This window comes from Myodes glareolus, chromosome 8, assembly GCF_982192425.1.
Source record: "Myodes glareolus chromosome 8, mMyoGla1.1, whole genome shotgun sequence".
NCBI classification, from domain to species: Eukaryota; Metazoa; Chordata; class Mammalia; order Rodentia; family Cricetidae; genus Myodes; species Myodes glareolus.
The window spans coordinates 54,429,718-54,455,383 of NC_142033.1; the positions used below are offsets into that span (position 1 = coordinate 54,429,718).

The 25,666-nt window shown below is 46.8% G+C and overlaps 1 protein-coding gene and 1 long non-coding RNA gene across 2 annotated transcripts in view; both read left to right on the forward strand.

Annotated features, from left to right (window-relative positions):
• The first annotated feature begins 10,698 nt into the window (after positions 1-10,698).
• The window catches only part of Ppargc1a (PPARG coactivator 1 alpha), a 633,781-nt gene continuing 618,813 nt past the window's right edge, over positions 10,699-25,666 (forward strand). The window contains exon 1 of the mRNA XM_048414959.3: positions 10,699-10,993. The gene's annotated coding sequence lies outside the window, so the exon portion shown is untranslated. The remainder of the gene's footprint in view (positions 10,994-25,666) is intronic.
• LOC148121171 (uncharacterized) lies at positions 13,620-14,742 on the forward strand. The gene is made up of 2 exons (XR_015738501.1): positions 13,620-13,994; positions 14,111-14,742. It is a non-coding gene; the product is annotated as an uncharacterized LOC148121171 (long non-coding RNA).

A 25,666-nucleotide genomic window follows, 5' to 3' on the forward strand; every position in this document is an offset into this window, starting at 1 on the left:
GTCCAGCCACACCACCATCTGTCTCCCAGAGATCTCTGGTGGCTTGTGTGCCCAGTGAAGTTTGAGAAGCCCTGTCCCTGCTACTTCCATGTGGTACCTCCCTAGCTCTTTCCCCAGTGCCTAGTCCCCATCTCACCCTAGGATTTCCCCACTGCCTGCCTTCTCCCCGAGTGATCCTGACTTCATCTCTGTGAGGTTCCAGTCTCCAGATCTCAGCAAAGGTGAGTTACAGCAACAGTTGGACTAGCCACTGTGGAAAATGATCTGTAGCTTCCGGACAAAGGTTTGAATGGGGAGAGAGAGAGAGAGAGAGAGAGAGAGAGAGAGAGAGAGAGAGAGAGAGAGAGAGAGAGAGGTTTGAATCCATAGACCTGAATGGAATTGTCTGTGGAGTGGCTAGATCTCCGTTATCCCTTGCCAAATAGCGTACAATAAATAGGATATTTTCGTTATTTAAGGAAAACTAAGTATTTCAGGCTTCCAAACAAGAAGCCTCTGTGATCTGTTCCAGGGCTGTTCAGGGGGCTCTGATTTAAGGGTCTAGTGACGGAAAGCAAAGGTAAATCCTCCTGCTGCGGTTATTCACACGCAGGGATGGAATGCAAACAAACCTCCTTCGGCTCCGAAAGCACAACTGGAGAAAGCTTCATCAAGATATTAAGCTCTTCAGGGCTGAGTGCAAATGGTCTGTTTCTTTGGTGGCTCAGGCCTTGAAGTCCAGCGGTCACTGCATGGAAGTCACTGAGATGTGTAGGAAGCAAGCGGGACAGACAGTTAACAGGAGTTCGCTTTGTTTCTGGTTCTTTTCTTTCATTACCAGGGCTGTTGGAGTTGTAACCCACATTAGAAAGCAGAATTGGATAACACGCTTAGTGTATACATGCACACACACAGACACACAGACGATATACAGATAAAGACATACATAAAACACACAGAGGCTCATATACATACACAGATGTATATATACACACATGCACACACACACACACACTCCATTGGGAATTTATGAGAGACCAAAAGATCATATATGGGGACTGGGAAGATAGCTCAGTTGGTAAAGTGCTTGCAGAGACCTGGGTTCAATCCCCAGATCCTATGTATAGAAGATCTGGGCATGGTGACACCCACTTGTAATTTTAGTGTTGAAGCAGAGACAGGAGGCTCCTGGAGCTTTCTGGACAGCCAGCCTAGCCTACTCAGTTAGTTCCAGAACACTGAGGGACATTGTCTTTAAAAAGGTGGCCCTCTCCTGAGGACTGACCTCTGGCCTCTTCCTGCTCTTATTTGAACACACACACACACACACACACACACACACACACACACACCAGACACATACACACACACCACCATCATCTGTTGGTATTTAATTCTGCCTGGGTAGCAGTTGCATTGAAAACAAATGCTTTCTCCCATATTATCTGTATTTATAGACCACACAACCAGATAAAAGTCAAGGTCCTGGGTCTGAGCTCCTGTTTTTGCCACTTTCTTATGAAATATCAGGGCTTTTACACTAGTGTTAGAACCAACGCAGAGAACTAGAAAGATAAATGATTTAATTCAGCCTGTCAGATTCTGTTTGTTTGAAGCAAGGACTCACGAGGAGAAAAGCACATTAATTGAGGTCCCAAGGTGGTAGTAGAACACATTTTCTTTATTGCTGCTCTCTGTGTAGGGGATTGCTTTTTTCCTTAGTGTTCTTTTAGAGGTTTATACAGTCTTTTCCAGTCAACTTGTATTGAGCAGGTCCTGAAATGCAGAAACCCAAGGTGTGGAGCTCAGCTTGCAGGAAACCGCATGAATGGGGAACGCGAGACACAAGGGATAGCCTCGGGGGCCAGTATAAAGACCTGCCCCATGAAGATGGTTTCAAAGCTAGAGCCTGTGAAGGGGTTTGCTGGGTCGTCAGGACAGGGTAGGAAGGGTGTTTCAGGCAGAGCAAATACAAATGTGGAGTCATACCCCAGGGGAGAACAGCATCGCTGAGAATTTCAGTGTGTTGGCTGTCCTCATGTCACCTGGGCTGGGAGACATGGGAAAAAGCTCTTGGGAGTCAATAGGCATGTGGCTGGAATCCTGTCCTAGGGACCTTGCATTTCTTTAGGGGACTGTGTAGGGTTATGGGAAGACAAATCAGGCTGGAGGTAGGGGACAGGCAACTAAACTGAAGGAATTGGTGTCATTTTTCAGATGAAAATTTTGATCCAAAGATCAATGAAAGCTTTTAAAGGGAAGCTATGATTCCATGCATGCTGGGAAAGATGGTCCTCTTTGCACAGTGAAGAATGCATGCTAGAGAGCGAGCATGCATGGAGAAGACCGACTAGGCTTCTACTGTAAGTTCAGGGCGGGAGGGAAAGGGGGTCTGCTCTGTGTGACTGAGTAGTTGGGGGGGGGTCCTTGGATATAGATATGGGGGAGGCAGTGTCAAGCCTTCCCTGCAACATGGTCCCCACTTCTGCTTTCCCGACACTTCTACTGACAGCTCTCTTCATATGGCCTCCAGAACTAGGTTTGGCCAGCGTGGCTTCTTTGGCCATTTCATGTCTCTGTCATCTAGGCCCTCTCACATAGAAAATGCGGACATGAAGTCAGGCTATTGGATGCTAGGCCCAGTCACCATCTTCTTGTCGGTGGATGCCACAGCCTCTAAAAGAAATACTGCAAATTAACTTACTCCTCTCCACTTCAGCATTCTCCCAGTTAGCTCAAGGCACATAGAGACCTGAAAGCAAAAATTCCACTTCCCAGACGCCTTTTCAGGATAGATCCTGTGACCGAGTGTTTTAGTTACATTCTGGTGCTGTGACAAGTACCACTATCAAAGCAGCTTATTTAATCTTACACTTTCGAATCACAGCCCATCACGGAAGGAAGTGAAGGCAAGAACCCAAAGGTAGGACAGCTCATCAGTACATCCAGCATTAACCTCTCTTGACAGAATCCACTCACAACTAAGGTATGCAGCAGGAGTCATGTAGGATGATGGTTGCTAGCTGGGTACTAGTTGCTAGCTGGCTGGCTCATAGGCTAATGCTTAATTAGCCCTCTTACACAGCTCAAGACTAGCTGCCCAGGGAGCAAGACCTTCCAACATGAAGACAACTCCACACAGACACAGACGACATCCTCCTCCTCCTCCTTCTTCTGTGAGATAGGGTTTCTCTGTGTAGCTTTGGTGCCTGTCCTGGAACTAGCACTTGTAGACTAGGCTGAACTTCTTCTTCTTTTTTTTTTTTAAATATTTTTATGGTTTATTTAACTTTATTTTTTATTTGAATTGGTGTGAAGGTGTCGGATCCCCTGCAAGTGGATCTTCAGACAGTTGTGAGCTGCCATGTGGGTGCTGGGAATTGAACTTGGGTCCTCTGGAAGAGCAGTCAGTGCTCTTAACCACTGAGCCATCTCTCCAGCCCCTAGGCTGAACTTCTTGAACTCACAGAAATCTGCCTGTCTCTGCCCTCTGCATCCTGGGATTAAAGATGTGTGCCACCACTGCCTGGCTAGTCTGAGCTTCTTAAAGACAGGAAAGAGCTCATGCGTCTATGATAATCTTAACCTCCGTGTAGATGGATAATGGATGTCCTGTGGATAACTGCCATTTGTGTCAAAGGGTGCACATATGTGTAGATGTGCATGCAGGTATTCAAGTATGTGTGTGTGTGTGTGCACACGCACAAAACCTTTAGTGTCATTCCTCATGAGTTGCCTACCTTGTTTTTTGAGACAAGGTCTCTCATTGGCCTGAAATTCACTAAGTTGTCTAGGTAGTTGACCAGTAAGCCCCAAGAGTCCTCCTATCTTTACCTCCCTTGTGCTTTGATTACAGAGGCATGCCACCATGCCTTGGTTTTTAATGTGTGTTCTCAGGATTGAACTCACATCATCAGGCTTGATCACAAACATATCAATGGACTCAGCTATCTCGTTCACTCCCATGAGCTCTCTCTGTAGCGCCAGTTGCTGCCATGTTTTCTTATTTAGTATCTACTCATCTTTCTTATGGATTGAGATGAACATGTTTGTCCTAGTTTTCCTCTGGGGAATCCCACATCTTCTCCAGATACAGTCATTGATTTGGTGAGCCCAGTTAAGGAGCACAGGGGACTGAGCCTTACCAATCTGAGCCCGTGTAGGTGTATGCCAATGAAATTCACTTGGAACTTCAGGGCTTGTTCCTGAATGAGTAGGGAGGGAGACAGGAGGAGAAAGAGGGTCGGAGAGAGGAGGGGAGGGAGGGAAGAGACAGGTACTACTGGGGACTACTAATAGAAAAGGGGAGATGAAGGAGGTGAACCAGGCATTGTCGGTGCTTGCCTGTCAAAGGCAAAACTAAAATAAAATACAATAAAATGAAATAAAAATTTAAAAACCCAAAAAATTGTGTTGTCAACATGAGTTAAAATTTGTCTAGACCAGTGTCATCTGGGAACAGCAGTGTCCTTTGCTTCTTCAGTGAGCTGAACCAGTAAAGGTCCCTTGAAACATTTGCTCATTTATTTACTTACATATTTATTGCTCAAGCATTAGTGGGTTTTTTTTGTCACTTGCAGTCAAGAGTCAAGGGTCCTGACTAAAACATAAACTATCCATAACTATCCCTTGACAAAAACCAAAGATCTTGCTCAGTTCCCTATGTTCAAACCTGTACACTAACCCTTCTCCAGGGGGTTAAGACAACTACAAGTTTGATAATCTGATAGAAGAAACAGTTCAGACAAAGCTAAGAGGTAATTACTTTCGAAAGGGAAGAGGCTCCAAGTGAGGTACAGGACATGAGAAATGTGATGTGGCTCTGAGTTGTCTTGTATGCAAACTGCCACCATAGACTTGGTGGTAAAGAACAGGGATTCTGGTCAACACAGCAGTTAGGTTACATGGGCTTGAATACTGCACTACACTCTCTAGATGTGTGATATTGTCTGAGTTACTTCATTCTGTGAAGTGGGCTTAATTTGGCTTAGAAAAGTTTTGTTTTGTTTTCTTTTTCTTTTGACTTATGCACCTCAAAAGTCCAGGGGAGTGTCCAGCTTCAGGCTGGGTTGGATCCAACTGCCCTAAACTCTGGGAGGTATTTGTTCTTCTTATGAGAATAAGTAACATAGCCTAGAGCAGCTCCAGGCTCCCTCTGTTCTCTTGGCAGAAGAAGAACACCCTTTCCCAATGACCTCCGCAAAATCTAAGGCAGAGGCTTGTGGGGTTGGATTCCCTCCAGCATACTCATGGAGGGAAGTTATCTGGGATGATGAAGGAAATGAAGGGGAGTGGGTCTGGAAAAGCAGGGACCCAGTACTGTCTGAGTAGAAACAGCGGATCCATTCCACACTGTGCTATTGTATCCTCCTGGGAAAATGGGGGATGTGACCACTCCCACTTCATCAGGCTTGTATAAGAAAAGTTAATGCTTGGGCCAGATATTGTTGCTACCCCTCATCCTCACAGCCCTTAAATATGCCAGGTTCACTGCCCCCAAAACTAGACCTGCAACGGAGGGGCTGAGAACCCTCTCTCTGCTGCCAGACCCCACCACTGTCCTGGCTGTAGGCAGGATGTGCCAGGGAGGTAACAACACCTGGCAGGTGCTTTCCACCAGGGAACTGGGCATCAGTACCCCAGCCACCTCACCCTTAGAGTGGGATACCAATGAGACAGGTACCACACTGCCCCTAGCGGGTTCAAATGGAACTGGAGTCTCCTGGCCTGGAGGCTTACTGCCCAGTGTATCTGTTTCTCTACCGGTTTCCTTGGATCACTTCCTGAAACAATCAGTGGCTCCTCTCTTTCTCTTAGGAAGACCAGCATGCCCATTATATTATATCAGTGTGACTAATAGCACAATAGGCATGTTTTTAACAAAACAGCTTATTTTGGCTTGTGGTTCTGGAGGTCCAAGGCAGAAAGGCTGGCTGTGGTGATGGGGGACAGGGTTCTTCTGGTCTCTCCTCCTCCTCCTGTACAGTCCCCGTGCTCAATGGTGGTGACTTTGACTAATCCTGATCTCCCAATCTTCCCACTCCTAAACACCGTAGTCACTTTCCATCCTCCCAATGCCTTACTGTGGGGATTGTACCCCAAGAGGGGCCAAAATAATATTGGCTTCAGTTCCTACCATTCTATAACCGGGCAAGCTGGGTAGGGTAGTTTATTTGGTATCTATTTTCCTTAGCACATAGCACAATCATTTAATAAATCCCATGATTACTGCCAAGGTGATTTTGAGTTTATTTCTGCCTTACTTCCTCTCAGTGTTAAGCGCCGTTTCCTTTGTCCTGTGTCCCATAAAGAGTATCTTTCTCCTCTGTTACAACCTCTCTTCTGTCCTGTCACCTTTCCACACCTTACTATGTCTTACAATAATTACAATTTTGATGAGAAAACCACATTACCTAAGCCATTAGAAACAAAATTTGGCAATGACTTTACCACAAACAAACAAACAGTAGTCCAGACTTTTGCTAACACTCTACACCTCTTGGAGAGAGGGATAATATATTGACTTTCATTTTGTCAGGAGTTGCCACGGCAAGCTAGAACTCTTTGGATGAGACCTGTCTGTGCCACCTTTAGCCATATTCTGGTTGAGAAGAAGAAGAAGAAGAAGAAGAAGAAGAAGAAGAAGAAGAAGAAGAAGAAGAAGAAGAAGAAGAAGAAGAAGAAGAAGAAGAAGAAGAAAAGGGAGGGGGGAGATTGGGGAGGAAGAGGAAGAGGATTATCCAGCAGACTCGATTTTAATAAAGATGGGAGACTGAGTGGAGCCCACTTCCTCTGTGAACTACATCTGCTTCCCATCTGCAGTTTTAGCTGAAAATTATCCTCTTTTTTTTTTTTAAAAAATATATCCATATCCATAAGAATTTGGCCTCTTGTATCCGCAAAGCGCAGCAGCCTGTCACTAAATGACACCCTAGTGGTATGAGAATGTTAATGCAACTCATTTATAAACAAGGAAACCACCCAGACATCATCTGGACTATTAACCAATTTCCAGAGTGAGATTATTGCTAAACTTCTGTCTTTGGAGGAAAGTGTTTGTGAATAAGGGTGGATGGTTCATTAGTGAGACCACAGCAGGTCAACACATCATGCATTTTTTTTTTCAGTGTTACAAGTCATGACTTGGCGGTACGATAAAGGAAGACTGTGGTTTGTCTTGGGAGAACCAGCCACCACGGTCTGGAAATCAGAAGCTTGCTGTTGTGGGTTTCCATCTTCAGACGTCTGTCTCTGGCACAGCGAAGACCTGGCAAGGTGACTATCGTTTCTCAATGAGCTTGCTGCTCCCAGGGCTTCCCAAGGGGCCTGGCTCCATCTGTTCTGGTCTCTGGGGGCTGGAGGTGGCGGGGATGGTTTGTTTTCATGTTGGAGAACTAGCAACCAAACTTCCACATTGCTATGCGCGTGCCAGATGAACAAACCTACCGAGGAAGGCAGAATTCTTTCGGGGTGGCAGGGCTGCCCCAGGAGAGGGCTGCGTGGGATGGATAATGGAGTCGGTTTATCAGAAGCTGACTCTGATGGCCTCCTTTCAGGTGTCCCTATTAGAGAGTCAGATGCTAGAGATTTGAGGGGAGCCAAAGGCTCGTGGCTAGAGAGCAAACTTCATGAGTTCAAATGTTCCCCTGTGTGTGCCAAGGAAGTTCTTGTCACGTGTGGTCCCCCCTGCTCCTCTCTTGATGCCTCTGCAACGTTCTGGGCCTGTTTAGTGGGTCCATGTACGCGTTTCCCTGTGTGTTTAGCAACGGGGTGAGAGCAACTTTCAGAGAAAGAGAAGTATTGGGCCGAAGTCTTTTTTCAAGACCCAGTTGTCGAGGTAGGAGAGGAAGGCAAAAGTTTCCCACTGAGACTCATTTTATTTATCTATAAAACAAAATCAAGTTCAGGTATGGTGCACACAGGTGCAATTCCAGTACGAGGGTCCAAGGCAGGAGGATTGCTGTGAGTTGCCTGGTCTACACAGTGAGGTCTAGGTCCTCTTTGGGATACAGAGTAATATTCTGCTTTATAAAGCAACTACCCCCCCCCCCCCCCCCGTCTTAGAGAGCCCAGACAAACGTGCACTTGTCATCAACTGGGATCAATGGGAAGGCTGGGGTTGTAATCTCCATTTGTGAGTACACATGTGTGAAATAGCCACTGCAGTGCTGCCCTCAGCTGTACCAGAGTGGGGGACACAGACGAGTGACGAGCCAGGCCCAAGCCTTGCACCGAATGCCTCTCATGTCCTAGTTGCATGGCCGGGGACATCTCTGAGCCCATTGCTCCATCTGGGAACGGAGAGAAATCACCCCAGAGGGTTTTTGTTTTTCTTTTGCGATGAATACATCCATCCATTCAACAAGTAGGAGATCTGGTGACAGAGACTGAAGTAGGGAGCTTCTGTTTGCCCTGGAAGGGGGACAGGAAGTCGGGCCCAACGGTAACTCCAGGTTTTGTGCCTGACTATACTGTCTAGTCCCTTTGTATTTAATGTGTGGGGGGTGGTACCTCATCATAGAGATGGAAACGGAGGCATGATGAAGAGCCCCTTCTTCATCTCAACCAGGATGCGCAGGAAATATGAGAAGGACCAGCAGAGGAGAAAGCCCTCCTAGTCAACATGGGTGAGATCAGTTGTGGATAAGTGAACAGAATTCCTGTGAGTTTCATGATTTAAAAAATATGGTTGCATGTTTGAAGTTCAGCCACGTAGCATTACTTGGTTCTGAAGTTACTACATTGAATTTCATCTCTTAGTATTCTTTTCAGCATTTTTGTTTGTTTGTTTGTTTTTGAGAAACAATCCTTTTCCCCCTTATTAAAAATCTAAATGGCCAGTACATCTAGGGACCAATGATTTGAAATGTCATTCTTCGTGGACCCAGAAGAAAGGATGTTGACCTAATTTTTAAAAAGGTCATTAGACACAGAAAGTCAATCTCGTAATAAGTCAATCTCAAAACAGAAAAAAAAAAAGAAAAGAAAAAGAAGAAAGAAAGAACACAGGCAGTTAGCCAGAAATGCAATATATAAACCTAAAAAATAGAGAGCCTTTGTGTTTGCAAGAAAAAAGGGAGTTGTCTTTCTGGAGAGATCCTCTCTTCTTGCTTTATTTCCCTTCTGCGAACATGAGCCCAAGGTTTGTGACATCACTGGGTTGCTGTGGAAATGTTTATTCCACAGAGGAGTTGGACCTCACGTGGGGAATTTAGAAGAGGAAGTGCACACTCTTGGAAAAACAAAATTGGTTTCAGAAAGAGGAGATTCAGAAAGAAAACAATATAAAGTGCTAAGAGGTTGTTTGCAAGTTTCCCTGGGAGGAATGAAGTACTCGGAAAAACACAGATATGCCTGTTTTTTTTTTTTAATTGGAATTTTACTTTCTATAAATATCTATAGAAAGAGTCAGGAGAAGTAAGGAAAGAATATCTTGCAGTGGGAGAGAAACGTTCAGCTGCTCAGTTATTGAGACACGAAGATTTGGTCTTGAAACACCGTGGCTAGGGGACGGGAGGAAATTATATCCACTTACATTTGTATTCCATAAAATGCACTTACGAGGATATTTTTCTTTAAAGAATCAGGACTCGAGGGGCCCGACTCTTAGTGCAGAAGCTACAAAATCGTTTTTCGTTTTGAACTGTTAAATAAACACAACAGCAGACCAGAGCCTTTCTTCCTGCTGGGGCAGTATTGTCCCCTAAATCCACTTTCCAGTCCTCTCAGCCTAGCCTAGTTTGATGGAGCATTGACTTCTACTACAGCAACCGGCGAAATAAGTGGGTTTGCATTTGGAATGGTTGAGAAGACAGCCGCCAGCGTGTGTGTGTGTGTGTGTGTGTGTGTGTGTGTGTGTGTGTGTGTGTACGCGCGTGCGCGTGCCTGTCTGTCTGTCTGTCTGTGTGCGCGCGCGGCCAGGGTTGGGGAGGTCTAGTGGTACCGGACAGGATGAAAATCGGGACGTAGTTAACTGTGTAAACACAGTATTTTTGTGACTGCAAGAAGGGTCCCTGTATGAAAAGGCAGTTTTAGGAATTAAAATGCTAAAGATCTTTCAGCAGAGTGGGAAGCAGGTTCGAGGAAGGCTCGAGTTGTAACGGGGTGCTGTGTATCTCCTAGGTATCCTCTCCCTTGGCCTGGTTTGGGGCGGACCCCTCCTCATCCACCCACCTGCCCGCGGCAGCACCTGCGCCCCCTGCCGTCCCGGGACGCTCACAGCCGGGAGGGGAGGACCTCGAGGTCCGGTAACAGGGGCTGCAAAGGTCTGGTGGTGCGGGCTGATTAAGTGGCCTGGGCTGTAGTACAGGCTGTCCCCGGCAGCCGGCGGAGTCGGGGAGCCCACGTGATGGCCCCGGCTCTCCGGTGAGCTCCCCAAACAGACGCACACCCAGGCGCGCGCGCACACGCAAGCGCGCGCACACACACTCACACACTCACACACGCACGCACGCACCCAGCCTCGCGCGCGCACACGCCTGCCCGCCCGCTCTGCCTCTGCGCCCTGCATCCCGGCTCGCTCATTCTCTCGCCCTCTCGCCTCTCCTGCGGTCTCTCGCTCTGCGCGCACACACCGCACACACGCACACGCACACACGCGCGCATACACGCAGCCGGCTCAGGCGGCGGCGGCGGCGGCGGCTGCCGGAGTCAGGACGAACCTCTCTAGGTACCGTCTTGAGAAGGCGGCAGCAGCGGCGGCGACGGTGGCAGCCCGAGCATCCCTGCTCAGCCGGAGAGGGAGCAACGCCGAGAGTTCCCGTTCCCTCGGCCATTCCCTTCCCCCCTCCTTTTCTTTATTTGCGAGAGAATTTCAGCTGCCTTATTGATTTCGTTTGATTTGGAAACATTTTTGGTTGCTTTTTTATTTTTTGTGTGTGTGTCCTTTTTTTTTTTTTTCTTTCCTCGTTTTATTTGCATCCAGAGCATGGCGGGCTGCGGGCTGTCGGAAGACACCTTCCTCTCCTCCTTCTTTTACAACTACGGCTCCTCCTGGGAAACCCCTTCCAACCAGGTAAGGGGTGGCTCAGTGCCGGGCGGCATCTCCCCCGTACCCCCTGCTGCTCTCTCACTTGGCACCAGGCGGGTAGACAGAGACTCGGGAGGGGGTGGGGAGGATGGGGGGCCAAGTGGGTCGCACTGTCTGGGTCAGCGCCAACCGGCGACAGAGGTGTTCCTCCTTCTCCATGCCCCCCACACATAGCGCCAGCTCCAGGGGCTGTCGCGTCCCTCCGGTGCCCATTCTGCCATGGACGCCTATCTGCCCCCAAACCTCCCAACCCAGCGGGAACCCGAGAAAGAGGCAGGAGCTGGCGCGTTACCCCGAACAACTCCAGGCAAAAGCAGGGAACTCGAGCGCAACCTTCACCAAGTCGCCGCGGGCGCCGCGCCCCTGTGCGCCCGCCGCCCGCCCGCCTTCCAGTTGAGCCCTGGGGCTGCCTAGCTGTAAGACCCCCCGCGACGTGTTGTCCCTCCCTCCACTCCCTCCGGGCCCAGAGCCACCTCTTTCCCTAAAATGGCTGCAATCTCAAGTAGCTGCGTCCCCTGACCCGCGGGGATGGGGGTGGTAGTGGTGGTAAGCAAAGTGGAGGTTCTACTCCTTCCGACCCCGCACCTCCCAGGGCGCGCACGAACACCCCACAAACACACACTTAACTTTGATGACTGTGCAATGCAGTCCGGCTGCATCGTGTCCTGCACGCTTCCTGCTGCCGGCCTGTAGGTGTGTGACTCGGTGTGACTGGGGGGCCCCTGGAAGCTGGAGGTGGATGAGGGAAGTGGGGGCGTGGAAGGAGACTGGTGTCCGCCGGCCACTGATTACCTGGAGAGGGACAGGCGTGTGTTTAGGGTCTGGGAGGGAGTGCCAAAGCTATTCCGGGAGCCACAGCGAGAATTAGAGGAAAAAAAAATGCCTTTTAATTAAATAACTGTTGTAGTCTGCTGCCCCCACTGCTTGTTTGGTGAAAGTCTGCTGGCATCTGTCATCTTCAAACTACACGGGGAAGTGGAGCTGGGGTCCAGGGAGAGGAGTGTGTGTGTGTGTGTGTGTGTGTGTGTATGTGTGTGTGTATGTGTGTGTGTGTGGGGGGGGGCGACGCGCGCGCGTGTGTGTACGGCTTGGGAAAGTTGGGGCCAGAAGCTAGGTGGAAGAGCAGCGATGAAGGCGGCACCAACTCGGTGGGCCGGCCAGGGCTCCGGGAGTTCCTGGGCCCCGTGGAGCGCGCACCCGAGGGCGCGGGCCCGTGAGCCTGAGGGGGCCGGAGGGGACTGCTCGGTCCCGCACGACTCTCCAGGCTGCTGCGGCGTCTCTCTCCGGAGTCCGTCCGCCGGTCTCTGGCCGCTTTCGGGGCTGCTCGCCGCGCTTGCCCGCGCTGGCGCGCTCCCTCCGGGGCCCAGATCTCAGCGCGCTCCTGCGAGCTCGCGGATAGGCAAAAAAATTATAAATAAATAAATAAATAAATGAATAAATAAATAAATAAGCCAAAGCCAAAGCCCTAAAGCCAAACAACTAAAAAATGTGATCCCCTGCCCCTTTTATCACCGCCCACCCCCGTCAACCTCCTTGTCTCGCAGACACAAATAGCCAAAGTAGTAGTGGCCAGGTGACGACCTCGCCTCCCTGGCTTGGGCTCTCCGGATCCCGCCGTGGCCGCGGGAGTGAATAATACATAAACCGCTCTGGAGATCCGAAAGCCTCCCGCCGCCTCATTGCTCCGGAATGGGCCCCGAGCTCCCGCCAGCCCGCCGGCCATCGCCACGATCGGGCCGCCCCCAGATCAGCCGGCCCGTCGCCGGGCGCAGGGCGGGCGCAAGAAGGCAGCCCCGGCTGTGAGCCAAAACTTGCAGGAGCTGCCGAGGTGGTCGCGCTTGCGGTGGAGTTGGGGACCCCGGAGAGACACGGATAGGATCAAGGGGGCGCCCTGGCTGCTGGTTGCGAGCTCCCAGAGGCTTTTCTCCAGCTACCCCGCCTCACAAGGCGTGCTCCGGGTGCTCTCTCTACGCCTGCCCGAAGCAGCTTGGGCTTGCCGAGAGCCACAGACCCCTCGGTCTCCAGGAGCCTCAGTGCGCGCGCCTGGTGTGTGTGTGTGTGTGTGTGTGTGTGTGTGTGTGTGTGACGCGTGTGTGCCTGTCGATGAGTCAGAAACCAACCCCAGCTCGCCAGCTCGCCTTTAAGAACGGAGGCGCAGACCTAAGGCATGAAGCACACACCTGCCACCAGCTCTGGGGGATGTGGGGGATTCCTCGGCAGCGCCGCGCCTCGCGTTCCTGGACCTGAATGCTTTAGGCTAAGTTTCCAGGCGAGTGGCTCAGACCAGCACCAACGCAGGGAGCAGAAACTCGGCTGCTTGCTATTCCTCTGGAGGAAGAGAAAAGGGAGACCCGGTGGGTGTCGCCAGGCACGCAACCACAGAGCTCTGGAGCCACGGGAGGCTTCGCAGTGTCTTTAAGGAGATAGGGAACGAGTCGGAGAACATAGAAAAGCGGAGGCCTGGGCCCCTATTTCGCAAGATAGGCAATCACGTGCGAACTCCTTGGAAACCCGAGGTGGTGGGCGGCGGGAGGGAGGGGTGAGGGGCGGGTTCTTAGGGGATAGGTCAAGGAAAGATGAGAATCCTGTAGAGGAGTCGTTGTAGAGGCAAACTATTGGCGTCTTTCTGGGTAAAGTTAGTTTAACTTGGTTAGGGGAAAACAGCTCCAGCTCCTCCAAACACATTTTTTCTTCTAGAAAGGGCCATTCATGTTGCTAAGAAAATGCAGAGAATTTCTGAAAAAGGGGCTGCTGCGGAGGGTGATTAGCTCACGGAATGGTACTGAGGAGCGAGCTACCCTGAATGCAGAGGAACTGGATGGTGTGTGTGTAGGGGAAATAAGTGATTTGAAGTACTGATTTCCTTCTCCAGTGATACAGTATGAACTTTAAGATAAAGTGCAGAAACAAAGAGAGACATGCATCGCTAGGGGAAGGGGCAGTCACCATCCAAGCTGTGCTTGTCCGGTGGGAGTCTTGGCAAGCGGTGAGTTAGCAGGACTGGCTGTTTCCAGCTCAGCCACTACCACCACCATCGTTTCGGGGAAGGAGACTGGACAGTCTGTGCGTTAGGCCTTGCTGATCTCGAGTTTGTCCTTTCAGCGTCTGAACACGGGCTATGAGAACTGCTCCCAACTGCTCCTACGAAGAACAAGGAGAAAACAAAGGCGATAGTTTAAATCCTAGCCCAGGATTCAGGCAGAGCTGACATGGGGAGATGCCTGGGCCAAATTTGAAAGAGTGAGACTTATTCATGATTTTACCTGAATGGCTGCCAAAAAGCTCCAAATCCTTCATTCCCTAAAAATAGCAACGTTCTTCAGGTATAATTTGTTTACCTCAATTAAAAATAAAACCCTCTTCCTAGTGTTATAAAGTGCTTATGGAAGTAAGGGTTGGCTGGACTAAAAAAAAATCAAGCTTTTTATTTCTAGATCAATATGATGTGCTCTCAACATCTAATACCATGTAAAAGGAACCTTTTTACAACATCAATAGCAGGCAGGCATGTCTACTAAGAACCTCTTTTCCTGGAACCACGAGGCGTTTTGATTTCTTTCGTTTTCACGAGAAACACGATTATGACACCGCTCATTATAAACACGAGAGTGAAAAATAGGACGAAGATGGAGGCTGTCGATACATAGCGCCGGAGAGCTGGAAGCGAGCGAGTCATGTATTCACTTCTAAAACCAGGCAAACAAAAACAAGCAAATAAACAGACATTCAAAATACTCCAGCTCTGGATCGTTGTCTAAGGGGAGGATTTTAGTTATGCTGTGACATTCATTGTAGCTGGGGTGGTGGTGATTTTTTTTTCTTATTTTTGAGAGAGGGGGAAAGAGTCTAATGTGTATTAGAGCTGAAACTACATCTGTTACCATTTGAGAACTGGGAGATTCCATCCTGTTTCTGGGAGACCATGCTGCAGGTATTTTGCATGGGCTTTCCAATGTGCAAAACAAACCACAAGTGTGTGTGGGCAGGAGTGGAGTGTGGGGGGAGCATCTGCTGAGGTGGAATCTCAGAGTGAAACCCCCAATTAAAGTCTATCTGTGAGATGTATCTCCTTGGGCTCAGTGCAGCAGACGGCGGCCCGTTCTTTAATTTACAGTTTCACGCCAAGGGATGGCAGTAGAGTAAGCTTCCAACACTCGGAGCTTTCTCTTTTCATGTTGTGCCTTTCAGCCTGGGTTTCTCCCCTGGAGTTGGGTAAGCTTTCCGGCTCCATCCTCAGTAGTGGCTGTAGTGGCTGGCCGTTACCTGCTTGCATTTTGGACCTAGGTCACCTTATTAGCTGTCACTGTGCAAGCCCAGATCGAAGCCGGCCAGGTCTGTATGATACAGAATCAATCAATTGAAAGTGAAAAATGGAGCCAATTAGCTGACTGCTTGGGTGTCCCAGAGGCCAGACATCTGACTTCCCTCACCTGATTGGCCAGTTCTTTGGTTACCTGGTCATTTCATGGAGTGTTTGTGAAAGAGACATCACTGTCTGGTGTGACTGTGCATTTTAACTCTCCTTTGCCTCCTGCCTCATCAGACTCTAGGCTCTCAGTATAAAATGGCCTCATGAAAGAACGACCTGATATACCTTTGCAGAGCCGGCAGTCTTTGTGCTGAACTAGGCCCTGTCCTATTGCTACACAGTGTGTGTGGCTCTTGGTACTCTCTTGCCTAGCAAGGTAGAAGTTTTAATACAGATTCATTACAGGATGTGGGTGAGTGGTCGAACACTTCCCCTTCTGCCCTTTGTTTTTGATCGGAGGAGTAGGGGAAGGAAGGTTAGCACTATTTCCAGGAACAGGGACAGTCAAAGCAGGAAGCCCCGGAAAGAACTGAGTGCATGTATGTTTCCTTTTTGGCTCTTCCACAACTCTTAAGGTGACAACAGGGTTTAGATCCATAGAGATGAACCGAGGCTTACAAGTGGGAGAAGTCTCTTTCCCTCTCCAGTACCCGCATAGAAGTGCCAGTCATGGTGGCATGCTGGGGAGGCCGAGACAGGAAGATGCCTGAGGCTCACTAGACAGCCAGTTCATCCTGGTTGGTGAGCTCCAGACCAGTGTCTCCAAGGAGAGTTGCAGAGCACCCGAGGATGATATCTGAGGTAGTCTTCTGACCTCACAGGCACACACGTGGACACTCATCCACACATGTGAGTTTCCTCACATGCACACGACACAATACACATTAATGGAGAGAAAGACTTGTCATGACCAAGGCCTGTTGCAGGTGTTCGTGTCAGAAGAGCTTCCTTCGGGTAGCAGCTTGAAAATATTCTGTACCCTTTGTAAATTTCTATCAACTTGGCATCAAAGGATATTCACAGGGGCTACTAGTTTTTTAAAATGCTGTTCTGAACACTTTACAAGTACATGGTTCTTTTAGTCTCATAACAGCACAGAAGTAGGGCCTTGTTTTGTTGTTCCCATGTTACAGATAATGCAAACAAGACAGAAGTAAGTGCTGGTTAGGAGCAAGTTGGGGGCTGGTTAGACAGCCCGAGGCCAGCTTCCTCTTACTCTCTTTCTTCCCTTTTCCTACAAGACAAAGGCAAGGTGAGGCTGCCCATCCCTTTCTAACATGTCTCTGATGACATGGTGAGCGCCAGACCAGTGTCTCCAAGTGTCACTTCCTGGCCTTTACAGATAGTGGACGTCTCCTTTGCTTACCCAAATCTTCCCACCTCTCTCTTTCTTTCTACCTTTTTTGTGTATAGTATGCACAGGTTTATGTCCATGTGTGTTTACACAAGGGTATGTGTGGGTATGCACACAAGCACGGGAGGCCAGAGGTTGACGTCAGTAGCTCTCCACTCTAGGATTTTGAGACAGGGCCACTCACTTAATCTGGAGTCTGCCGATTCAGCTAGACAGCTTGCCCAGCAAGCCCCAGTGATCCTCCTGTTTCTGCCTCCAGTTTTGGGGTTTTTGTGTGGATGTTGGGGATAGCACTTGAGCAGCACGTCCCTGACTCACTGACTTTATTGCTGACTAGTCCATCTCCCCAGCTCGCTTTTTCTTTCCTTTATATGACCAGATAAAATTCCCTGTAGTGAAGTTTTGGTGGAGCCAACCGTAACCACCTGATGCTTTATTCCCCTTGGTGATGGACCTTGATACCTGAGTATATCACACTCTGATTTGGATAGTTGGTTCAGCCAGAAACAGATGGAGCCTTTAGATTGGCCAGCTTTTCAAATCAAAGGAATAATTCTACAATTGCTCAGATATAACCACACACACACACAGACACACACACACACAGAGACACCCCCCCACACACAGACACACACAGACACACACAGACACACACAGACACACACACACAGACACACACACAGACACACACACACAGAGACCCCCCCCCACAGACACCCCCCCCCCACACAGACACACACAGACACACGCAGACACACACACACAGACACACACACACACACATGCGCGCACACACACACACAGACACACACAGACACACACACACACACAGACACAGACACACACACAGACACACACACACAGACACACACAGACACAGACACACACACACACATGCACACACACACACACACATAAACACCCTCTCTCTCCCACACATTTATGCATGTATTCAAGTCCCCTTTACACAGGAGCTCATATCAGTTTGGGTTTGCAGTATTATTTATGTTTGCCATTAAGATGGAGACACGCGTTCCTCATCACCCTCATGTTTTTATAGACATCTTCTGTAAGGAGGCGGGCACCCAACCTTTTTGTCCATCCTCAACCAATGCCTCTTAGTGGCTGGGCCCTTCTATTCTGTTCTGCCACAGTGTGCTTGTGGGAAGGGGAAGGAAGACCCTGCCTGCCGGCAGGGAGACAGTACACCAAGAGGGTGCTTCTTGCTGGCTTCGCTGTTCTTGTGGCCCTGGTGGAAATGTAAAAGTGCGGGGTTTGCATTGGAATGAGAACAGGGTCACCTCCCCCTTTGTAGTCATCATCAAGGGAGCAGAACTTCCTTCCAGAGAGACCATAGGAAATCAATGATCACACCTTGCCAGCAAAGAGGTAAATGCGTGCAGCAGATGGCATTAAATCAAAGGGCAGCAGAAACGTGACTCACTCTCCAAGGCAGTGTATGACTTTTTGGTCCCTTTAAAGAATTCACATTTTTGATATAATACTTGTATTTAGATCTTTTTCTTTTCTTTTAAAAATGAAGAAAAGAGGAAAATGCCATTACCTGATACTACAATCTTTTCTCCCAAAGATACTTATTTAAACAAAGCCTGGTGCCTTTCTGAACCATGGTGCCAAATCTGTTGCCACCCCCTATTTTTTTTTTTTTAATAAGAATCGACCTGATTTATGGAAAGTAACTGGGCTTGTGTGCATTTATTTATTTATTTCTCTGGTATATTCACTTAAGAGAGCTTGCACTGAAGGGAGGGTTCGTTCCCCTTGGCCAGAAGGAGCTGCAGAGGGACCCCAGTACAGAGGGACCCTACGGGATGTGTAGGGAAACATAGGAAAGGAGACTTAATGGAATGTGGAGAAGCAGGTGTGAGGCTCTACCATGCCTCCCTCTGTAGCGCGCACTTCAGGTTGCTCTATGGGCTCGTCTTTCTGTACGTTTGAAATCGAGCTGCAGGTAATAGCTAGGGGTAAAGGGGATGTCTGGTCTCTACTGGAAGAAGACAAGACACCCAAGAAATCTCTCTGGGGAAATAGTCTTAGAAATCAAACTGGCCGGAAAAAGCCAGGAAGGAGAAGGCAGGAGACACAGCAGCAACCTTAACCACATTTTATCCCAATTTCTTATTTCCAGTAGCAGTTGTCCCTAATGTTAACAATGAGTGATTAGGATTCCGTAGTTTCGTTTACAGCATAAATTAGCATTTTGTTTTCTGTTACTGTTTTTGAATGAGGAATTATAATGTATAATTTGCTGAAAATAGATGTTATCATCTCTTAGGAGGAGAACAACCACATAAACTTGAACAAATGATAAAAATGGAATCAATTACATTTCAAATGGAAGTAGTTTACAAACCTCCAAATACAAAGTGGCAGGAGTAGCTGGTTATTGTAACAAATAATTAGTTTTTTTAAAACAACGTTTATTGAATTCCATTGACAATTTGGTAATTGTTCCCACCCCGTTGGCTGTAGTGCTCCCTCTTCTGAGATGAAACTGGCACCGAGTGCCTGCATTTTATAAGCCGTATTTTTGCCTCGTTACTTCATGTTACACGCAGCATATATACTTCGTTTTGCTTGTAACCCTTTCTGAAAGAATTGAATTATGTCACCAGGCTTTGGTGACAGATGACTATACACAGGCTGGCTGGTGACTGGGGGTGTTGTCAGGTTCCAGCAGGGAAGAGGTATCAGAGTGCAGACGGGTGTGTGCCACTATAGGCTGAAGGAAAACCATTTTACCTGACCTATCAAACGGGTGAATCATATTTTGATTTGATTTTCTGCGTCTCTCTGTTCTCCCGCTTTAACCTTTCTCTCTTGATTCTAATTTCTTACGGGTCCCTGTCATCACATGCTCTCCTGAGGAAGCTCCTTTGGAGAGAAAGCCATGGTTCTATATGTTCCTGGTACCTCCCTGTGCCCAGCCCGCAGCAGACAGCATGTTGGTGCTGGGCACATGGCTCAGATATCAGAAAACAACTTTTCTGCGATTACATGTATCACTTTATCTTTCTGTGTTCCTTCGCTTGGGAAGATAAAGTCAATTCTGTAATGACTTTTTTTTTTTTTTTGAAAATGGGACTACGACTTGGAGAACAAATGAATTTCGTTTCCATTAACGTGTCTCCAGGGAAGAGCATGGTTGGGTTACCATAGGCTCACTTAAACCTCTTAATTTTTAAAATGAGAAAGTATAAAGTATATGCTTCATACACTCAGAAAGTGTAAGGGGGTAAGTGAGAATCAGGGCGATTACATTTCAGCACTCTTGGGTAATGGCTGCACACTGAGTGGATCATTCATTTTTGATTATTTCTAAAAGATTAATCCATTTCTTTAAAGTTAATATGCAAAGAAATATGTTCACCATCTCTTTATTTTTAGATCCCACGATTTAGTCTGAAACAAATCAGTGGTGCATTATAAACACACAAGAATGTATCTAATGACGGGAGTCGGGATGAGCAGATGCTGGGGAAGATGCTCCGTGTGAAGTCGAGGGAGCTGCAGGAGGGAATGGAAAAAAGTCTCTGGAAGTTGGAGGGCTTGTGAGGTGACTGCTGGGAGGCGGTTCACCCACCACGCTCGCCTTCCGCTGTGCAGGGCAGAGCAGAAGAGACAGCGCTCATCCCTAGTACAGTTGGCGAGGGTTCAGAGAGACAGTGGACCTGGGAGACCTATAAGGCCATAAAGGGCCTGCTTCAGATAGGATTTCTCAGCTATTGGGTTTTCTATGGGGTACCTACTAGGGGAGAGTCTAAGACACAGTACCTTCGCAGGAAATTATATTGGTCGGTCACAGGAAGATCCATATATTGAATGTTTACTGTACCACTAAGAACCCATTAAAGCGGTTTCCATGATGAACTCTTCAAAGCAGCCAGCTGGGGGTGGCTACTGTTACCCGTGTTATGCATTAGAGATGAAGTGGCTGAGAAGCAGAGAAGCGAAGTGACATGGCCAAGATCTCACAGCTGGTAAGTAGGAGTGCTGGGATGCGTATTTAAGCATGCCTGTTTTCTAAGTCAAAGTCTGAACTCTAATGCAGGCTCCCATTAGCTAGATGAACAGAGGGGTCACTGGACAGAGGAGCATGAAAGATGAAGGGAAAATGGCTACATCATGGGGAGCCTCACCTGTGTTCAGAGTAATTAGACAGTGACTGAGACTCAAAGAAAGGGCCATCACTATGGCCGTTTGGGGGAGTGACCTAACTCCTTGCTGGAGGAATTGAAGAGTTTCAGAAGATCATACCATGTAAACTGGGACTGCTTTTTTGTTTTTTGGCCACCCAGACTTGATTAATCACACAGAAACAATATTAATTACAACACTGGCCAATAGCTTGGGCATATTCCTAGCTAGCTCTTACATCTTAAATTAACCCATTCCTATTAATCTGTGTATCGCCACAAAGCTGTGGCCTACTGATAAGGTTCTGGTGTCTTTCTCCTTTGGCACCTACATGGCGTCTCCCTGACTTTGCCTTCTTTCTCCTTGCATTCAATTTAGTTTTCCTGCCTCCCTATATTCTGCCATGCCATAGGCCAAAGTAGCTTCTTTATTAACCAATGGTAATAAAACATAGTCACAGCATACAGCGGGGAATCCCACATCATTGTTATAAACTCTGGGCTTTGGGGAACAGAGAATATAGGCAAAGATAATAGGTGTGCAAACCGGAGAAGAAGGGCATTCCTGGAAGAAGAAAAGCACAAGAGGGATGCAGCTCAGAGTGGGGAGTTGTTTGGATAATTCCTTTTATTTGATAAACTACATTGACCACTTTCCTTGTGCTTGTGTTATGTCTTCTCCCGAGATATATAATTTAGTAGGCCACACATACATGCCTTTTCCTATGACTTGTATATGTGAGATAGGTTCTTAAGTAGATGGATTCTGTTTGCATTACACATGTCTACATACAAAGCCGATAGACATATCTATCCATATATGACATATACATGTACATTTATCTATCATCTATTCATGTATATGAATCTACCTATCTGTCATCTGGATATCACATATCTCCCTATCTTTGTAAGTACCTACCATCTAATTACCTCTCATTTTGTCATCGTGAAGTCTTACACCGTATGAAATGGACAGGAATGCACTTTGCTGTGTGAACCAGAGGCCTTCTTTGAGGTTATTGACTTACCCAACAGGCGTCCCTGCTTAGTGAAGGGAAGAAGTCAGCACAGTTGGGGTTTTGTGAGCCAGACTTATGAGTTGTTTTTACACATTGTCATATCTCAAGCCAGCCAGCAAGCAAACACACTTTCCAACTTTGGGGAAACTTAAGATCTTGGCATCATTGAAATCTCCTTGGTTGACAATGTCAAAAGAACAGTTTAATTAGTAAGTCAAATGTAAAGTTTTATTTTGAGGTTTTATTGCACTTCAATGGATGGCTAAACTTTTTTTTTTTTGAGATTGAAATTAGTCACCCAAGCTAGAGAGTGAAATCGTATCAGAAGTTGGGGACACACTCTGAGGCCCGTGTCGCCGCGCTAATGAAGTCCTTGACGCCTTGCTTTGCATGATGTCAACCTAAAAGGGCTACAGGGCTTTGAAGAAAAGAGCCCAAAACAACACAAATGGGAATGGAACCCTCTCTGCAATCCTCGTCAAAGCCTTGTGGGTTTAAGAAGTAAGACTCCATTGCTAATTGATTTTTCTGACCCTGATAGTAACAGTTGCATTAAAAAATACTTTAAAAATCATTTCCCCTGATTAAACTGGTCCTGAAGAACAAGTTGTTAAGAAACAATGCTTTGACTCATTGTTTACATGTATTATAAATAAATATTTCTTTATTTTTCAAAAATGTTCTTCTTGTTTATTCTTTCACTACACCAGTATATCCAATATGAAGATGGTTTGGGGGACGTTTGAGAACTGCAAAGGGCTCTCTCGTAGCGTTTCTCATGGTGGAAGAAGAGTTTGCTTGTGAAAAGAGGGACCATCAACCTTGAATACAGACCCAGGAATAAAATAGATGTTAAAGAACCACACTGGCTGCTTATTCAGGAAGGTCTGTCGAGTGCTTGTTTATAGTGACATTAACCACTTGCATTGTTTTATTATGTTTTTTTGGTTTTTTGAGACAGGATTTCTCTGTGTAACAGCCCTAACTGTCCTGGAAATGGCTCTGTAGACCAGGATGGCCTTGAACTCACAGAGATTCACCTACCTCTGCCTCCTGAATGCTGGCTCAAAGAGACCAAAAAAAAAAAAAAAGAAACAAACAAACAAACAAACAAAAAAACAACCCATAATCAAAAAAAACCAAAAAAACCCCCAAACCACTTGCATTGTGGGGCTGGGAGCCATGATTAGCTGCAGTCCATCCCTTCACTCTCTGTATAACCAATAGTGTTAGGATTGTTAGGATGGCAAGCTCTACAATCCCTTCCTGAGCTTTTACTGAGGTCATCCCAGGCTAATGAGTCTTCCCCAAGCATCGCTTAGTTGTTTAACTAAAGTAATTAGAGATTGTTCGGTAATGTGATATTCAAATATTCCTTTCCCAGAGAATTGTGGGAAAATGCTTTCTTTTGTATGTAGAAACAGGCCAGACTCAAGAAGGTTGCAAACCAGGTGTGATGGGTCAAACTTGTATTCCCAGGAGTTGGGAGGAAGAGGCAGGAGGATGACCATAAGTTTCAAGGTCTCCACCTGGTCTAATAGCAAGCTCCAGGTCAGTCAGGGCTTCTTGGCAAGACCTTGTCTCAAAAAATCCAAGGAAAAAAATCATTGTATGAATATTAAGCACTGTTTAGTGTGAGTTGTAACTAGTTCTTTTATGTCCTTTGTATTTAGAGTAAAAATAGCTGTAGATTTTTCCTCAATTGATCTTTAAATGTCTTGAATTCTTTGCATTGGTGTGTGTGTATGTGTGTGTTTTATTTTATTTTATTTTGGTTTTTTTTTCAAGACAGGGTTTCTCTGTAGTTTTGGAACCTGTCCTGGAACTAGCTCTTATAAACCAGGCTGGACTCGAACTCACAGAGCTCCTCCTGCCTCTGCCTCCTGAGTGCTGGGATTAAAGGCATGTGCCACCACTGTCCAGCCATGTGTGTTTTACTGTGTCTCTACTTTGACATCAGATATCACTTGAGACATTAAATACAGTGAAAGACACAGAGTAGGTGCCAACTAGTATCCTTACTGATCATTTATGAAAGAAGTAATCTTGAACTCACTCTAGCATTTTAGAGACATAGATATCTTGTTAGTCACACAGGTATAAACTAAAAAGACCAGAAGGTGAAGGGCTAGGAACGTTCCTTTAGACACCTCCACAAAAGGACATTTTCTGAAGAGTGGAATTTTTCTCTTGGAATTAGGAGAACTCTTTCTATTGAACCGCATTCTAATTTATAGGGAATATTGTCTTGATAATTTACTGGGTAATTTAAAAAATATATTTATACTTGGTTTCCTAGGGTACTGTTGTTGAAAGCTAGTATATAGAAATCATATCCAGAAAAAATGATTAAAAACATTTTTCTTATTATAGATATATATCTTGCATGATAACCTTTTCATTTTGGATTTCTCTAAGAAAAATCAAAACCCTACATAATCTAAAGACTTAAAGAGAGCCACAGACCATGTTTTGATGCAAATCTTTCCAGCTTTAATAATTATTTATTTGTTTATGGTGTGTATATAATGGTCAGGGGACAACTTGAGGGAATTGATTTTCTACGTCCATTATGTAAGTCCTGGGTATTGAACTCAGGTCATTGGTCTTGGGGGCAAGTACCTTTACCTGCTAAGCCATCTCATCAGCCCCAGCTTTTCCCTAGGCATTACCTGTGCTTTTATAACCTGATGCTAGCCTGTTTTCCATACGCTGCTTTGTATCTCTCTGTGTCAACTCATGTGACTGTTCGATGTTCTGTTGTGTAATTATAGAATCATTTGCTTAATCTTTCTGTACCATTAGGTATTTAGGTGTCACGAATTGATACTAGATGGTGCATACCCATGATTCTTTCTTTAGGATAATGCACAGTAGTAGAAATTCTTGGATAAAGGGCATACAAAATTTCACTGTCTTTCCATAAAGAAGAATCAGCTGCACCCGTGGAAGCTGTGTGCCAGGGTACCAAATGGTGGCTGTCATAAAATGCACCTTCTTTTCTCAGAATATTCTCTCTCTACTGAAACTCAAAAATAAACCTTCCAGTTGTCATGCCAGTTCAGGGGTCACATTCAAAGCAGAAAAGACCTTCCTCCACCCTAGGTTCTGCAAACTCTTTTGACTACTGGAACAAAATGTGTAACATGGGATCCAAGCCAGTGGTGTGGAGTTTGACCCTGGTTCTCAGGCAGGTGCTTGGTTCTCTCCTTCCTGTAGCTCTGCACAAACCTAGAAGCTTCCATTGTGCTAAGATATACAGAAAAATATCTTTCTCGTTACTGAGCTACTTACACTGAGAACAAGAAGTCAGCCTGGGCTCCAGTCAGGATCTTATGTCATCCCCGGGAAATTCTAAGACCGACATTGCAGAAGATCGCAATGTATCGTGTTGCTGGTGTGGACTGCCCCCCTCTGCCCCCGGGACAAGCCATAAATATTTCTGTGAAAATAAGATCCTTAAACAAAATCAAAGGTGCCTGTGTGGCACAGAACCAGTCACTGTGGTTGCTCTCCAGCTTGTTCCCCTTCCTCCCTCAGTTGACAGTCACAGATTTGGGGGATCCTGTCCATTGAACATCCACTCTTTTTCTCTGCATCTTGTATTTGCTACAATCTGAGTTTTCCTTAGTCCAGAGGCTAAGAGAATGGGGACTATTGTTCATTTGTCCACACCCATTAGGCCTGGAGGAACTTTGAGACCAGGTTCCAGGGCAAAGCTGCACGACTCTCCCCAGATATCACCCACACCTTACTTTCTTGCCAGCCGTTTGCTCAGATGAGATGAGATCCATGATTCTCCCTCTCTCTCCAAGG